Source organism: Guyanagaster necrorhizus (genome assembly GCF_019112545.1).
Source record: "Guyanagaster necrorhizus MCA 3950 unplaced genomic scaffold BT62scaffold_1, whole genome shotgun sequence".
In the NCBI taxonomy this organism is placed as follows: Eukaryota; Fungi; Basidiomycota; class Agaricomycetes; order Agaricales; family Physalacriaceae; genus Guyanagaster; species Guyanagaster necrorhizus.
Genome location: NW_025064880.1, coordinates 193,120 through 207,050, shown reverse-complemented (window position 1 = coordinate 207,050; position 13,931 = coordinate 193,120).

Genomic DNA, 13,931 nt, shown 5'->3' with positions numbered 1-13,931 from the left:
TCCTGCTACTTTGATTGAGTCCATTTGGATGCTCCCTCTGCTGATAATGACACCAAGGTATTCCATTTCAAGTATCTTGAATTCATATTTTTCCACTTTGAGGAACAATCAGTGCTTTCTCATGAAGGCTAGTACTTATCATACTAGTTTTCTGTGCTCCTCCTTTGTTTGTGACATGATTAGGATGTTGTCAAGATAGATGATAACCTTTCTGGTGGCGATAAGGTCTTTGAATATGTCATTCATCATCCACTGAAATGTCATGAGGGAATTTGTGAGTCTAAAAAACATGATGGTGGGTTCAAATAGCCCTTGGTTTGTTCTGAAGGCAGCCTTCCACTCATCTCCTTCTCTGATTTGGACATCAAGCTTTGTGTAATACTTGGCTTCTCGAAGTTTGTCCATTAGCTCTGAAATAAGAGAAAAGAGGTAATGATTTTTGATGGTCATTTCATTCAGTTTTCAGTAATCTTGGACTGGTCAGAGCTTGCCATCCTTCTTCTTTACAAAGAAGAATAGTGATGCCATGGGGGATTTGGATGGTTGAATATGCCTACTGGACAAGTTCTCTTCAAGAAACTTGTCAAGTTTTTGTTGTTCTTGATTGCTGAGTGGATACATTTTGCAATCTAGATTGGCGCTAGCATTCAGGATCAGTTCGATCGCATGATCTCAGGGCTTTGGAGCCGGAAGCTCGTCAAAACTCTCTTTCTCAAAGAGATCTCAAAAATCTTATGTCTATTCTGGTACTGCTTTCTCAAAGGTCCTTTCTGCCCTTCCTTTATTAGCCTTTACTGCTAGGTTGTTGATATGGTGAACAGCTTGAATATGGGCTTCTTTTTGTAGATCAATGGTGAGAATGGTTTCCCTGTCTTCCATCTCTTTGTCCCATCGATCTTCCGGATCTTCATCAGGTAGTTCGAACAGGACCTTTCGACATCAGTATTGGGCAAATGTGATTTATCCTGTTTTCCAATTTATAAGTGGGTTATGCCATATGAGCCAATCATGGTTTAGAAAAATCTCTTTTGTCCTGAGATCAGTCACAGCTAGGTCGATTCATTCTAAGTAATCTCTGATGGTGAGTTGGACCTCAACAAACTCAGTGATCGATCTGGCTTGGTTTTTTGTTCCATCAGCATTATACACTGGTATGAGGACTGTTATGGCTCGAGTCAGGAGCCTGTGCTTGTCAATGAAAGCTCAATTTATAAAACTTCCAGTGCAACTGCTGTCAACTAAGGCAGTTATAGAGTGTATGGCTCAGGTTGTTAAATCTTTGATTTGGGCCTTGGTTATCAAATCTCACTCAGGGGTTTTAGAGCATCATATAAATTTTCAGGGCCCTTGTAACTCGTCAAGCCACTCAAGGGCCCAAAGTTGCTCCACCTCTTTTATCCCTTCCATTATTTTGCTGACCACTTCTTCCATTCAGGTTTAGTGGACCCAGTTTGTTAGTGCAGCTTTTGCTGCTGCTTTGGTCCTTGCTTCTTTGATGGCTCTCCAGGTTTATTTGGTATTGAATGGTTTGAGCCAAGTTGTAGGGCTCTCTGCCCTTGTTTGGCCTGTAGACATTTGAGTTTTTTCTTGCAATTCATCGGTGTGTGCAGTAATCGGCTGAGGTATATTCAAATGCATAGATAGTGATGACATAGTTGTAACTACAGAAGTATCATAAGTCTGACTAGCAGCTGCAAGAGGCACACCTTTGAATGATCCAGCCAGTCCAGTGGAATTGCTCACTGGCTGGCCACATCTTTTACTTCCTTGACTTTTGTCTCTGTACCAAGCCCCTCTTCTTCCTTTTGTAGTTCGGCAATCTGCATACGAATATCCTCCCTGGTATGCTTCTTCTTTAGGCAGTCCTTAAACATGTGCCTCTTCTGTCCACAATTGAAACACTTTTCTTCCTTCTTCATGTGATCAATATCCATCAGCTTCTCAGTGCTGGTATAGATCGTTTCTGTCTCAGTTTTCTGAGAGCCATAGGAGGGGGCTGTAGAGGATTCCAGTGATTTCTCAGCAGTTGTCCCTGACTTATTCAGGGTTGGCAGTGTCGATTTCTTCATGCTTTCTTGTAGTGTCATTGACTCCGCTTTCTGCCTTTGTCATTCCTTGTACATCTTGATGATATGTTCTTTCCATTCATTGTATCTATGAGGCATCAGGATTTTGATACCCATCTCGAAGATCATCATGAGGTACAAAGGAGGGACTCCTCGCTTGAGGGCCTCGACTATTCAACCATTGTTGGCGACATCATCTCATATTCCTGCCAATTTGGCAAGTCTTTCCAACTCATCAAAGTAATCCATTGCCACTTTATCTCCCATCTTATATTCTTTGATCTTCTGCTTATGCACTTTCTGCACCATGGAATCAATAAATTTGTTATTCAGCATTCATTTGAATACCAGCCAGGAAGGGTATCAGTAATGTTCTCTCATAGTTGATCAGAAATTCAGTGATATGAGGATCCACCATGTTTTCACTTTTTTCTCTAGATAAAAGGTTGCAAAGGCTACTTTGTTCATGTCAGTCCCCAAGTATCCTATGTAGACTTTAAAGTACTGTTCACAGTCTACCAAGAATCTGTCAATGTTATCTGTGGCTCCCTTAAAGGGGTGAGACTTTCAAAGAAGGTTGGGGTGGCACTAAAGGACATTGACATTTTCTGGTAGTGTGCCCATCAGATTTGGCCATTCTGAGAATGGCGGCTGCCACCATTCTGCAGGAGGCCCAGGGAATGAATGAAGTGATTGATTATCAGCTACAGGGCTGCCCTTTGGTTCCTTTACCCAGACGATAACTCCATCCTGGACTGTGAATTCTAAGCAGACAGCTTCAGGATTATCCTGTATGGGTTCCTTTCCTGTCCCACTAGCTTCTGCCTGATTGGAGAGTGGCTGTCCCTCTAGAAGTTGGCTGCCCTTGCCAGTTTACAGGTTTCAGATTTCTTTCTCGAGCCATGGCTGTTGCCTAGTTAGCTGAGTTGCTGTGCTTTGAGTGTGTTGGTCGGTGACTGAAATCCTACTCCAGATTGACAGAGCTCAATATACAGCTCATTGCAGGTTTATAGGGAGAGTCCACAGCATTGGTTGCACAGGTAGTGCTGCATGATATGCCAGGGGTCAGCGATTGGGTATTCTGGGTGCTGTCAGTTGTACTGTTGAGCGGCATAGTCTGTTGCCACCCATTTCAGAATATCTGTTCTTTCGTTAGTGCTAGAATACAAATATAATTGTCCCATTTGCAATGCTGCCCAGGCAGCATCATACTATAAGAAATTTATTCTATGCTAGTAGTACTCCTGATACTCTCATATTCTTTCTTTCTGTGCTAACCTTATAATCTCTTCCTGGTCTGTCTCTTCCTGTGAATCATATGGTGGCCCTCATAGAGGGTCACTGCTCTCCATTCCTTTTTTCTCGTCCTTATCATCCTCCTCGAGGAGAAAACTGATGAGCTGGTCATAGATGCTCTCCATAGCCCCTTGCTGTATCGTTGCCTTACTCTCTTGGCTGGATACTCAGACCAGCAATAGGAGATACCAAGGCATTTTCATAAGCAGAGGCTGGTCGGCTTCTGATGCTGGGATCATATCGATTGCCTCCTGTAGCTCTTGCTGCCTCCACTCACTCATGATAGAGATGGATGTTATTTCTGTAGTTATTGTTAATAAGCTGCCCAACGACTTGACTTCTGAGAAAGCTTTGGAGGGTGCAAGTGGAGATGTGGGTAGTACTCAGGGTTCGTAGTCCATAATGCCTGAGGATGGACTCGTCGCTTCCAAAGGCAGAGTCTGTGCTGGGGGTTCATAAGGGAGAGGGATATTGAGGAGTCAGGGGACTCCCATATCATCAGATTCGTGTGCCACTGGCCCAATACTCTGAGACTCTGCTGCTCAGGGTACTGAGTTCTCTGAAGATGGGGGCTGGGGCTGAGAGGTCAGCTTGTACAGGTGTGAGGACACTGGCAACCTCAGGGCAGAGTCCATACCAGTTGCTGATGTTGACCCTTTCCAGTCGAGCCCTCTCCACCTCTCGCTACCTGTCCCTGTGGTGCTCATTGTACTGCATGGCCTCTCTCCTCTGCTGCTCATGCTGATCCTCTGGCTCTGGACATATTGGCTGTGGCTCATCCCACCGCCTTCGCTCCTCCTGTTGAATGGCATCATCGTAGTTAAAGGAGATGGTAAAGTTTCAGGTCAGAAAGTACTAGTGGATGGTTTTCTCCTATACTCCTTGTTGCTGCTCTTTATCAGTAAGGGGAGGCCTGCCTATCCTTGAGCTGGTTCTGGTGGAGGGGTGAGGGCTAGCAGATTGGCTTCAAGGAGATCTGCTGCTGAATTGTCAAGCCATCCAAGGGGTATCGAGAGAGTCTCTAGCATGGTCAGCAATTCCATAGGTTCAGGAGGTGGTAGAGGAGAAGGGAGACTGGTAGAAAAAGTCCTCTGAGATGTCCTCATCTTCATAGTTGAGAGGGGGTCCTTAAACAAGGATCCCTTGTCATCTTGGGATGCTACTGTCCTGGTCTCTGAGTCGAGGGTGAGATTATCCTCCCTCTTCTTCTTCACCATTTCTCGGATGCAGACTGCTAGGCCTGGCTTTTGGGGGCTGATAGGTTGTTGGTCAGAATTCAGAGATGTCATGAAGTGGAAGGTCGGGGGTTACATTGTATAAGATTTCTTGAATATGTAGAAACTCATTGTAATGTCTGAGAGCCCAGACAGTGATTGAATGGCATCTCCAGCACAGCTGAATGATCACCAGTAATCCTATCAATGTTCCAATGATGAATGAAAGAAGTTCAAAGAACTCGTAGTCGAAATTTGGGTCAGTGGAGGTTGTAGGGAGCATTCAGTTTCTTAGCACAATTGGGCTTAAGAAAGGGAAGATAAAGCTTTGAGCTAATTATTAGACCTAAGCATCATATGAGCTAGTCTACATGGTAAACAGCTGTCCCTTCGCACTTTGAGGGATCAGCCAAGTCTACTAGATGGGTACTTTACTCATTATGACTCAAGGTCAAAAGTAGACTTGAGGTAGAATAGTGGTTATAAACTTTAGCTTGAAGCTGGATTTTAAGCCAGTGAGAGCAAGTCTCTTAAATACTGTATATAGGGTGCTATTATTACTTCATGTCTATTGTGGTATCCTCTGTTTGTTGACAGGTTAAAAGACAAATAGTCAGCCAGTCTTGTTGTGCTGACTAAGCCTTGTCCCACGGTCCTAAGTGCCAGATCTAGATACCTTGACTAAGCACAAATAGAGTTTAACAGTGGAAAAAGGGAAAGTAAAAGGGAAAAATCATAACAATTTTATAGAATATGATGAATATTTTGAAATTCTTGATAATGTCTGATGGCCCAAGTGGTAACTGATTGGCATCTTCAGCATAGCTGGATAATCATCAATAAGCCTAATAATGTTCTAATGATGAAAGCAAGGAGTTCAAAGAACTCTTGATCAAAGTTTGAAGATTCAGAGTTGATAGCAGGTATTCAGTTTTCTCCACACTATAGTGTATGAGAAAAGGGAAGAAAAAGCTTTGAGCTAATTGTTAGACCCAAGCTTCATATGATTATAAACATGTGATAAACTAATATCACTTCACACTTTGAGTGAAATATCAGAGTTTACTAATATGATTATTGATCATAGTGATACAAAGCCTTTTAGGATTAGCTTGAGGATAGAATGGTGTAAGAATAAACTTTAGCTTGAAGCTGAGGTTATCAGTGAGAGTGAGCTATTTTATATACTACAGTCTGTGGTTGCTATAAATACCACTACTTATTATGTGTTTGTGTGCTATTGTGCTCATTGTCCTTGAGCATTATGATGTCTTTCAATAGTGAGATTGTGCATCATTGGGCAACTATATTGCATCAAAAGACAATGACTGACTGGACTTGTTGTGATGATAAAGCTAGTCCTATGATCTTAAGCACTCAAGTTGGGTGCTCTGATTAAGTATAAATAGAGATTAATCTGAGCTAAAAGAAAGAAAATATAAGAAAAATTGTAACAGATGCACAGTATCATCAATGACAGCAAGAGCTTGAAGCTGCCAAGTGAGGCATCTTGAGCTCCTGCATCTCAGACTTATGAATAGAGCACACCTGCTCTCCATTCTAAGAGCCCAACACCTCCAGAACAGAGATTGACCTCTGAGCAGGATTCTACAGTCTTGTCACCCTCAGCAAGGCCACAAAGAGGGACAATAATCCCCCTCTCCAAGCTATCAGCATTGCCAGCACCAACACTATCCTTTTACATGCTGACTCTATACTCAATGTCTACAGACTTCAAGTTCTCCTCAATGCTCACATCTCTAACCAAAGACTTCAGTGATTTCTAAGAGAAAGAGTCACTCAACTCTTTTTTAATCTCCAGTTCTATGCTGACTTCTGCATCTGTAGCTGAGACTTGGAAGAGGTGCAAGCACATGGAGGCCATAGGTATGACTCTGACCTTAGGGCCACCCTCCAGCCTCCTCCTCCAGCCAATACCATTAGATTCAGCAGTCAAATCAATAACCAGTTTCCTAGTAATGATCAGACCTCTAGAGCTGCCAATCTATGGCCTGTCTGACAATCCCTCATGGAGGACAGCAGAGAGGAGGCAGATGAAGAGAGTGATGAGAATGATATGAGAGATGATATCTCTCTTGATTGAAAGCAGCTCAGAGAATATGCCAACAAATTGACAGATGAAGAAGTATTATTAGAGAAGATTTAGCATGCTAGGAGAGAAGAGTACCATCAGCTATATCAGAATGATGTAGCATTTCTGTAGTGAGACATAGTCTAGTTAGCCTCACCTATGAGACAATAATATCTTTCAACAGATGATTCAGAAAGACAAGATATTTTATAATACTCTGCTACTCAATATGCAGTTTCTAGCTATAACTAAAGGAATCTCAAGGATCAGCTCAATGAGTTGTCTAAGTACATGTTTAAATACAACATCAAACTAATGCTGTGGACTCCATCCATCACTCCAAGACATATCACATATACAGCACCATCATTCTGAACTACCACAAGCCAATTCTCATACTCCACCCTGTCAACCTGGTCCTTGGTAATGCAGCTAACATGATTTCAGCCACAACTGACCATTCAGCCTACAGACTTTCAGAACCCCTGGACTGACAAAGGCAGTCAGCTTTTCAACAGCCAACCACTGCCAGACAAGGCTAAAGAAAGTGATAAAGGAAAAGAACTAGTTCAGAATGACTCCAAAGCCATCAAACTCAGATTCACAATCTGAAATGAGGTTATTGTTTGAAAGAAAGTCCTATCCCAAGGAAGCCTGATCACTAATGATAACTCCTTACATTCATTCTCTGGCTTGCCAACTGACTGGTGATGCCCACTATTTAACAAGTGGCCTAATCTGATAGGCACACTCTCAGAGAATACTGCAGTGCTCCAGCACAAGCCTGCTCTACTTCACACTCTCCAACCTTTTAAAAAAGCTTCTAACAACATTGACCAATTTCTTATAGACTGCAAGCAATACTTTAAAGTCTATATTGCATACTTGGAAAATAATATGAACAAAGTCATATTTGCTACTTTATACCTTGAAGAAAAAGCAAAAACCTGATGGATTCTAATCTCTCCAAACTTTTATTCCACTATCTGACAATATCATCACTTTCTCTCTTAGTCCATCTTTAAGCAAATACTTAACAACAAGTTTATTGACTCAGCTATCCAAGAAGTCCACAAATCAAAAATCAAGAAATTCTGAATGGGTGATAAAGTAGCTATAGAATACTTTGATGAGCTAGAGTGACTCACTAAGCTTGCTGGAATCCAGGATGATATAGCCAATGATGAATGAATGGTTGAGATCCTCAAATAGGAGGCATCCACATCATACATCAAGATGATCTCCAATATTGGCAAATTTATTCTGAAAGGATATGATGAATGGAAAGAGAGAGTCATTGAGATGTATAAGGAATAGCAATGGCAGAAGGTAGAGCAGACAAATCTACAGAAATACTAAAAACAGCTAGCAAACTCCAATCAGAAGACCAGCAGCCAATCTGGCACTACCAAAGCCAGATTGTTGACCACCAGTATGCCTTCTTATAGCATTCAGAAAACAGAGACAAGCATAATATATATGGGGACTGAGAAGCCTATAGACATAGACCAGATGAAAAAGAAGAGAAAATGCTTCAACTGCAGGCAGAAGAGCCATATGGCAAAGGACTGCCTCAAGAAGAAGAGAACTTGTGAAGACATCTGGACACAGATAGCTGAGCTACAGAAGGAGGAAGAGAAGCTCAGATCAGATATGAAGATCAAAGAAGTAAAAGACAGGGCTAACTAGTGAGTGATTTCACTGAGCCAGCTAAAGAACTTCACAGTGTGCAACATACAATTGCTGGACAGACTGATAGTACCTTTGTAGCTACCTCTATGATTAAACTATATGTGCATTCAAATATACTCAAATCTTCCACCACTATACACACTGCTAAAGAATTGCCAAAAACTAAGACTCAAATGTCTACAGGCCAAACAGAGAGAGAGACCCCCACTAAATGGCTCAGATCATTCAACACTGAGTGGATGTGATGAGCTATCAAAGAAGCATCAATGGAAGAAGCAGCCAAGGAGTATTCAAGAACTGAGTACATAAAATCTGGGTCAAGAAGATGATCAATAAAATAATCAAAGGAATAAAGAAAGCTGAAAGGTGCTGGGCCCTAGAATAGCTTGACAAGCTTAGAGGACCCTGCTGGTTTATTCAGTGAATGAAAGCCTCAGGACAGAATCTGACCACTAAAGCACAAATCAAGATGCTGATAAACCAGACAACTCATACAGTAGTAGTCCTCATTGACAGCAGCTGCATAGGAAGTTCGATTAATCATACCTTCATCAACAGGCATCATCTCTGAACTTGAGCTATGGCTGTGCCAATCTCAGTCTACAATGCCAACAGTACAAAGAACTAAGCTGGCTTGATCACTGAATTCATTGAGATACAATTAACTATCAGAGATCACTCTGAATGAATTGACTTGACTGTTATAGATTTAGAAACCAAGGAGATCTTTCTCAGTCATAACTGGCTGATTTGACATAATCCACTCATCAATTGGAAGACCAGACAGATCATGTTTGCATAATGTAAATACTATAAGATTCTATTCGAATTGCTTGATGAAGACTCTGAGGATAGATGGGATAAAGAGATAGAAGATGGAGAAACAATCCTCATGGTGGACATCAAAAAGGCTATTCATATATAGGCCATACACCACACCAATAATTTGACAGCTAAGGCCAATGCAGAAAAAGAGGAAAAAATATTTGAAGAGATGATCCCAGAATAGGCCTGAGACTACTGTGACCTGTTTGAGAAGGAGAGTTTTGATGAACTCCTAGAGCTTAAACTCTGAGACCATGCAATTGAGCTCATACCTAATGCAAATGCAAATCTTGATTGCAAGACCTACCCACTGGACATCCAAGAACAGCAGAAGCTCAACAAATTCCTTGAGAAGAACCTCTCTAGCAGATGGATTTGACTCTCAAAGTTGCCAATGGCATCTCTATTTTTCTTCATCAAGAAAAAGAATAAGAAGCTCTGACCAGTCCAAGATTATCAGAAACTAAATGAGATGATGATCAAGAATCATTATCCACTTCTGCTAATCTTGGAGCTGATGGACAAGTTGCAGGATGCCAGATATTACATCAAGCTGGACATCCATTGGGGATATAATAATGTGCATATCAAAGAAGGAGATAAATAAAAGGCTGCATTCTGAACTAACTGAAGGCTATTCAAGCCCACAGTGATATTCTTTGAACTAACAAACTCACTGGTCATCTTCTATTGGATGATGAACAACATCTTCAAAGATTTAATTGCCACTGAGAAGATGACCATCTACTTGGATGATATTCTCATCATGTCTAAGATCAAAGAAGAACACCAACAACTGGTTCAACAGATCCTGGCCCTTATGTGAAAGTACAAACTATTTCTGAAAGCCAAAAAATGTGAGTTTGAGATACTAGAAACAGAGTATCTTAAAGTCATCATCAGTGAAGGAAGTCTCTGAATGGATTCCATCAAAGTTGCTGGAGTAATGGAATGGCTGGAACCAGTCAAAAAGAAGGAGCTATAGTCCTTTTTAGAGTTCATGAATTTTTACCAAAGATTCATCCATGACTATAGCAAAATCATGTGACCAATAACACAGCTGACCAGCAATGCTCTCTGATCAGAGGCTCTCACAGCAAATTACCTTTGATGATCTCAAAAAATGACTTGCTGAAGATGTCATCCTTACAATCCTGATGCAGGACAGAAAATTTCAAGTCAAAGCAGACTCAAGCAAAGAAGCTATCAGAGCTATACTCTCTTAAAAGCAGAATGGAAAGTGGTGACCAGTGGCTTTTCTTTCAAAGGCTTTAATGATAACTGAGTGCAACTATGAAATATATGACAAGGAGCTGCTGGCAATAATGCTTGCCCTAGAAGAATGGTGGCATTATCTAATTGGTGCAACTCAGACCTTTGAGATCTAGATCAACTATTAAAACCTATAGTATTTCTGACAGCCACAAAAGCTTAATTGACAGCAAGCTCATTGGGTGACAGAACTAAGCCAGTATCTGTATACCCTACATTATAAGGCCAGGACCATCAACAAAAAAGCCAACCTACTTAGCCAATGAGCAGATCATGACCAAGAGACCAATGATAATGAGAGAGTAACATTATTAAAGCCCAAACATTTTTGGGCAATGATAATGCCAATGGAAGAAGAAATCCATAAGCAGATCAAGAGCACTACAAGAGACAGCCACAAGTGGGATCAATAGATGGCCCTTTCTCTCAATCACAAGCAAAAGATAACAAGGAAAAGAGGGATGATCTGATATAATAGATGGATCTATGTATCCAGAGATCCACAACTCTATAGTGAAATCATCACCACATGCCACAATCATACAACAGCAGGGCACCTGAAAATCATGAAAACCAAAGAACTCATGCTATGAGAATATTGGTGGCCCAAACTCACCCAAGATGTTACGATTTTTCTACCTTTCTATCATTTTCCTCTTTAACCCCTATTCATGCTTAGTCACGGCGCCAAAGACAAGCGTCTAGGACTGTGGAAAAAGGCTTAGTCAGCATAACTAGCCGAATCTGCCATTGTCTTTCGACGAAGAGACAACGCTCGACGACGCACAACAAACCTTTTATGTACGATAACGACACTCTAGGACAATGGGACAAAGGACTCGACAATGCACAATAGGTAGTCGTATATATTTAGGCATCGCTCAGTAGTATTTAAGCAAGGCAGCTCTCGCTGGTAACCCCCAGCTTCGAGCTAAAGTTTATACCTACCATTCTACCTCGAGTCTACATCTGACCTTGAGTCACGACATACGGTTACACATAAGTGAACTCAGGTGATTCCTCGAAGTGCGAAGGAACATCAGTGTATCACGTGTAGCTATCCATGTGATGCTTGGGCCTAACAATTAGCTCGAAGCTTTCACCTTCCCTTTCTCAAGCCCAATTGTGCTGAGAAACCGAATGCCGCCAGTAACAACCGCAGACCTAAACCACGACTTCTTCGAGTTAATAGCTTCCATCATCGGAACATTACTCGGTCTCTTAGCCATCATCACCCTCTGCCGCGGACGACAATCAGTAGCAGCTTGGATAGTCAGGCACTACCAAGCATTCCAGCAGATCCAGCAAATCCTACGCAACGTAACCCCCGATCTCCCTTTCCATGACATCCCCCCCTCCGCCAGAACATTCTTCTTCCCGCAAGGGGGACCCGTACCAGAAACCGGAAATAGCGACCCGGATCAGAGGAGCCTTCACGAGGAGGAAGGACCCGAACGCCCCCGACGACACAGCAGAAACTGCAACCCTGCTCTCACAGGGTTCCAGAACCTGTGGACGACAAACGTCGCTCAGGAGCCCGCCGAGGTCTCCAACTACGTCACTCCGGCCAACTCCCCTGAGCATCCTGCCTCCCCAATTCCCTCAGGGATTGGAAACCGTGCTCGGGACTCCCTTGATGCCGCTCGGATGGCTGCGGGACCCCGCGAAGGTCCCCACACCCCCCAGAACCCCCCTGAGACCCCCACCGAGCCCAACTCCGACCCCAGCCCATCTGTCAGCAGGTTGGGGATCGACGACCCACAAGGAAGGACAATCCACCCCGACTATGACAATGCGGACATTGCCATCTCAGCAGCAGGGGACCCCTACCGGCACCTCCACGTGGGAAGCGAGCCCGAGGTCGGGACCGCTAGCGAAAGGGGAAGGGCCGCGACGAGAAGAATTATACACAGAATATTCCTAGAGTGGGATCTTGCCGTTCCCTTCAATTACGACGAAGCAGTACGGCAGCAGCAGCAGAATCAGAACCGAGAAGCAGAAATCAGGCGAACCCAGGAGGAGCTCACCGACTACGTCCGAGAGGAGGCTCGAGAGCAGTACGAGGCCGCAGAGTATGACAGACAGGGGAGGGAACGAAGAAGGAGGGAGGAGGTCGAAAGGATGGGGTCAGCCTCCCCTAGGGAGTATGAGCTCCATACCGATACCGGATCTCCCTTCAGAGAGCCCGACACGGATGATGACCCATGGATGGGACCCGCCAGCATCGTCAGCTGGGACGAGGCAATCAGATGAGGAAATGCCGACAGACCCCGACCTGTCACCCTCGAATATCCTGCCCGCACTGATACCATCTCTTCAGACGCCGACTCCATCCTCGGAGCCTACGGGCTCCGAGTACCCGACAATGCCCACGTCTCTGACAGGGCTCTCCAGCGGTTCCTGGGCAGCAGGGTCGCTCGGCAGTTCCTTAATCCCGAGTTCCAGTGACTCTTCGGCGTCTATAGCCGAGAACTGGAGGAGACAAGAGCGCGCGGCGGGACGTGCTACAGCTGACTCAGGAGTCCTCCCATCGCCCGAACAAGTAGCCGAGGGGACGACAGACCAAGCACCCAAGTCAACGGGAGGGTCCCCGACGACCCTTCGACCAGCCGTGCCGTCCATCTACGACCAGCCCGTCCATTCCCTCCTCGAGGAAGGGGACAGCGGGGATGAGGGCGACGAGGAGGGCAGCGAGGACAGTGATGACCCATATCGACAACGACTGGAACGAGCAGGGGAGGACACAGACGAAGAAGCACTGCGGGAGGAGATCGAGAGAGCCAGAAACAGAGAATACCAGGAGTTATACGAACAGGGGAGGAATTACTTATGGCAGGACGCACGCTGGCAAGCGACGTCCCTAGGACTTGAGTATAGGTACGCAGAAGGCACTGAAAAAGAAAAGGTTTTACAGTATGCCGCGACGGAATACGCATGGAAAGAATACGGACGGCGGCATCCAGAGGATCCGCTTGTGCCGATACCCCCATATCGGCCCGACAACAAACCAAAGGCACCGGCACCAATGCCACGTACTCCCCCCATTCAACTGAAACGAGCAATCTACGTCGCCCCCTCTATTCGGAGTCGGGCCGAAGATAGTCCATCGATCTGAAGCACGGCATCACGGCTTATCCAAACCAGAAACCGACCGGCATGGCAGGCCACCCAAACCCAGAATCCCTGGACCGGCAGGAGAAGCCGGCTTCTCAGCGGACAGCCCCCTCCGGACCAAGCCGAATCAAGTGGAAAGGATCCCATTCGAGATGACCCCAAAGCGGTCCGCCTTGGATTCACGGTACGAGATGGAGTAATCGTCCGAATCGTCGATCCAAAGGGGAGTCCAGTCACTGACGACAACTCACTACACTCCTTCCCCGGACCACCAGCGGAGTGGAAGCAGCCGCCGTTTGGTGGATGGCCTAACCCAATGGGCCCACTCCCGGCCAACGCCAATGTCCTACAATGCCACCC